Source organism: Dromiciops gliroides, chromosome 4, assembly GCF_019393635.1.
Source record: "Dromiciops gliroides isolate mDroGli1 chromosome 4, mDroGli1.pri, whole genome shotgun sequence".
Lineage (NCBI taxonomy): Eukaryota > Metazoa > Chordata > Mammalia > Microbiotheria > Microbiotheriidae > Dromiciops > Dromiciops gliroides.
In genome coordinates, this window is record NC_057864.1 from 438652387 (window position 1) to 438657199 (window position 4813).

Here is a 4813-nt window from a genome sequence, read left to right on the forward strand (position 1 = left end):
CTCCTGTTCCAGTGGTTTAACAAGAAGAGTTTTCACTGCTTTGGAGGGAAGAGGGGGATGGGGGATGGCCGACAGAATGAGAGACTAGTCCAGGGCCCCTTAACAGAGGTTTAAACCATTGACTAATGTTTGCAATTTTTGCCTTATCTGTGAATTTCAGTTGTTATCCATTACCCTGGATTGTCTACAGCTGCATGTGCTTTTCAAAGCCCCTGCAAGATAAGCAGTTAGTTCATCTGTAAAATGGGGGTGATAATACTCAGAGTAGTTTAAGGTGCTTTAGTAATTATATATAAAATGGTATATAAATGTGAGGTGCTATTATATTTATCTTTCACAGGTGAGAAAACAGGATCAGAAAGGTTACAGCCCAAGGTTCAGCACCTATTTAAATTGTAGAGCCAGAATGATAGCAGGTTTCCCGAGTCCTAGTGCAGGATCTTTCTGAGACAACAAGCATTCATACCAATAGCCCAGAGAGAGGCTATAGTCAATGACTGGCTAACTGTCTTTCCTCTCCAACTGCTGCCCTCCTACTAGGGCAAGGGCACTTCAACACAGTGATACTTCCTGAAACACTTTTACCCCTAAGTCCTTAACTTGCCCATTTCCCATGATCCTTCTCTTCCCGCCCCCCCCCCCAGGCACACCGAGATGGTCATACCCTGGATCTTGCCATCACTCCACTTCCATGTTCATGAACCCCCCAGTCCTCTTACCCAATCATAATCCACTGTCATTCCACTTCTCCCTTTGCCTAACAACCTCCTCCAGTCCATCAAACCCATCAGAACTTTTCCAAGCCACTCTCCGCTTAGTGAACCAGTCCAACTCTTCCCTCTTCTTCTTCTGAATCCCTTTCCCTTATCCTGTTGCTGATCTTGCCCCGCCAAGCCTCTGCCTTGGATTACTCCCACTACTCCCACCTTTGCTTCTCACATGCTTCTAAACAAAGCTAGTGAAAAAAATCACAAAACTGCACTAATTGGATTCACAACAATTTTGTCATGTGATCTCAACTGGAACCTCATCGCATCAGGAGAGTCTTCAGTTACACTTCCGTAGTTTGACTCACTATCCGCTCACCGCAGCAGCTCTTCCAAATCTTTTCATCCCTCCCAGCTGAGAACCTGGCTTCTTTCACAGACAAAATTGAGGTCATTCACTGAAAGCTTCCTCTTCTCAACTCGCTTCTCCCAGGTGTCTTCTGTCACTGTGGCCACCTCCACTCATGTTTCACATGAAGAAACGGACCTTCTCTTTGCCAAAGGCAACCCCATCTACATACACAAGTGATCACACACACACACACACACACACACACACACACCTTTCACTTGGTCCATCCATCCCCGTTAACTCAACACAGACAACTTGCTATAGTAGGTGCCTCCATGTCCTCTCCTCTCTTAACTCTACAGGGTGGCTTCTGATGTCATTCAAACCAAACTGCTGTTGCCAAGTTATTGATGATCTCTCAGTTGCCAAATCCAGTGGCAGTCCTGGTCTTTGACATCTCTGCAGCCTTTGACACCCTGTAGGTTTTTGCAATACTACCCTCTTCCAGTTCTAGCTGACTGCTCCTCCTTTGTGTCCTTTGCTGGATCTTCATCCATGTCATGCCCAGTGTCCCAAAGAATTTTGTCCTCAGCCCTCTTCTCCCTCTATACTCTTTCACTTGGTGATCTTAATCAGCTGACTTCCAGTTTTGCAATTTCAACTGCTTATTAGAGATCTTGAACTGAATATCCTATAGATAGCTTAAACTCAACACATTCAAAACTTACCCCAGGGGCAGCTAGGTGGTGCAGTAGATAAAGCTCTGGCCCTGGATTCAGGAGGACTTGAGTTCAAATCCAGTCTCAAGACACTTGACACTTACTAGCTGTGACCCTGGGCAAGTCACTTAACCCTCATTGCCCTGCAAAAATTAAAAACAACCAACTTATCCCAGTATCTTTCCCCCAGAAAAACTCTGCTGTTCCTAATTTCCCTATTCCTGTTAAGGTACCCCCTTCCTGTCAGTCTCCCAGGCTCACAACCCTCATCCGTTCTGTTGCCAAGGCCCATCAATTTCCCATCATAACATCTCTTTTCTTTTTTTTTTTCTTTTTTTCAGGGCAATGAGGGTTGTGACTTGCCCAGGGTCACATAGCTAGTAAGTGTCAAGTGTCTGAGGCTGGATTTGAACTTAGGTCCTCCTGAATCCAGGATCAGTGCTTTTATTATCCACTGCGCCACCTAGCTGCCCCCCATAACATCTCATATACAGGTAGCTCACCCCTCTGCCACTTGCCACCACCCTAGTGCAGGCCCTCCTAACCTGGTGCCTGAACTGATAACAATAGTTGGCTGGTTGGTCTCCCTATCACAATTTTCTCCTTATTCCGGTGCATCCTCCGCTCATCATCCCAAAGTGCAGGTGTACTTATGTCACTCACCCTACTCAATAAACTCCCTAACACCTCCGGGATCAAATACAAAATCCTCTCCCACTCTCACCTTTCTGGTCTTTTTATACCTTACTCTTCCATCTCTTGACGCTGGCCTCCTCGCTGTTCCTCAGACAAGAAGCTCCCATTTCTCATGTCCTCGTCTCCTTCCTCTCTAATTCCTGCCTAAAATCCTACCTTCCGTAGGAAGCATTTCCCAGTTCCCCTTCATTCTGGTGCCTTCCCTCTGTTTGTGATCTCTAATTTCTCCTGTATAAAGCTTATTTACCTAGTTGTGTGTTGTCTCCTCCATTAGACTGTGAGCTCCTTGAGAAAGGCAATTGTCTTTTGCCTTTCTTTGTATCCCTAGTGCTTAGTACAGTGCCTGATAATACAGTAGGCCCTTAACAAGTATTCATTTACTGACTGACATAACAGAGAGAGATTTAAGACCAGCTATGATATGCATTCCTGGGGAGAACTGGCAAGTCACCAGTCATCTGATATAGGATGTCTCTCCATCCCAGACTCATTCAGACAGGATCTCATTTGAAACATTGCCTCCATGGGTCTTTAGGTTAACGTGGCTCAGTAGCTGTGGTGTTTCATGTTCTGTCACGTATTCCAAAGGGCAGACTAGGTTTGAAAGTTAATTTAGCACTAGTTTTAGAACACCAGCAGGTGTTTCCTCGGCTTTAGAGGCCTAACATGTTTGATGCTAAGGGGTTTTTTTGGGGTTTTTTTGGTTTTTTGTTGTGTTTTGGTTTTTAGTGAGGCAGTTGGGGTTAAGTGACTTGCCCAGGGTCACACAGCTAGTAAGTGTTAAGTGTCTGAAGCCGGATTTGAACTCAGGTACTCCTGACTCCAGGGCCGGTGCTCTATCCACTGCGCTACCTAGCTGCCCTGATGCTAAGGTTTTAAGGGCTAAGGTTCCCACCATATTCTTGTCCTTCATTAAGCATTCGTGAGCACTGTGGACTGCTGATTAGCTAATGGTTAGCATTTTTGTAGTGCATTTAAAGTATGCAAAGTGTTGGCTCATCTGAGCCGGACAACAACCCTGGGAGGGAGGTGCTGTTATTTGTCCCATTTTAACAGATGAAGATATTGAGGCAGGTGTTAAGGGACTTGCCCAGGGTCACACAGCTAATGTTTGAGACAAAGGTCTAACTTAGATCTTCCAGGCCCCATAAACTGCTTCCTCACTGCCTTCATGTCAGTGACATGTATTATGAAAGTCTGGGGTGGTAATCTGCAGAGTCAGTTCTCCATACACAGGAAGCATCAGGGCAGAGGATGAATGTCCTGTCGGTTGTTACAGAGGGAAGTTGCACAGACTGTCCTCCAAAATCATTTACAGCTCTTAACTTTCTGTGATCCTGTTTTCTTAGTGATAAGAAAAGTCATCACAGGAAACACTTAATAATTGAACTGGGGTTGTTTCAGGTCAATCAGAAGATAGTCTCCAAAAATAGAGACTAGCTGCATTGTTGGGGCAATGAGATATTAGCATGCTCGATCTCTCTCACACACACACACACACACACACACACACACACAAGTGAAAATGAGTGTTCTTAGCCTTATCTCTTCTCCCTTACCTACATTTTCTTGTTTTCCCTGAAAGTTAATCGTTCCTGTAATACCTGAAGGTACTTACCCTCAGCTTTCTCCAGCTTCATTCACCTGTCTCATTAAACTGGTAAGTGAGCACAGGGGCAAAGCAGTGTTCCGCATTTGGCATTCTCATGGACTTTAGGCTACCTTCAATGGCAGGGAGAGTACCCTAACTAGACCCCTCCCATGGGCCCATGCTGGAGCCAATCCCACCATTGTTGGGGAACACCAGCCTAAAAGTCTGGGTTCTGAAAACTTGAACCAGCTCTGTTCATAGGATCATAGATTTAAAGCTTGCTTGTGACTTGCTCAGGGTCACACAAAGTAACTGAGGAAAGGTTTGAAGCTATGTCCTCAGATTCCAAAGCCTCCTTTCCCTTCATCACTAACCATTTGAGACCTTTGCCCAGGAACAAAATCTCCCTTGGAGTTCCCTTAATCCTATTTGGCCAAAATCACAGTCATGGTAGTGCCGTCCCCCAAGGAAGGAGCCGGCCATCATTTAGGCGTTCACCGGGTCCCACTCTCTAATCCTATAACTCAGATAACGCAACTGGGTGGAAAAGAAGGCAAACAATGCTGGGGGCATAATGGAGGATTCATCAGAACCAACATTGTCCATCAACCCAGACAACCAATAGTCTCTAACTGTGAGTGTAAAGGAGAGTGCTGAACATCAGATAATTCTTTCTGGAAGAAATAATCCTGGAAGGCCACACTCACCAACTCTGCCCCCTATGCTGGAATACTCAAGAGGCATGCTC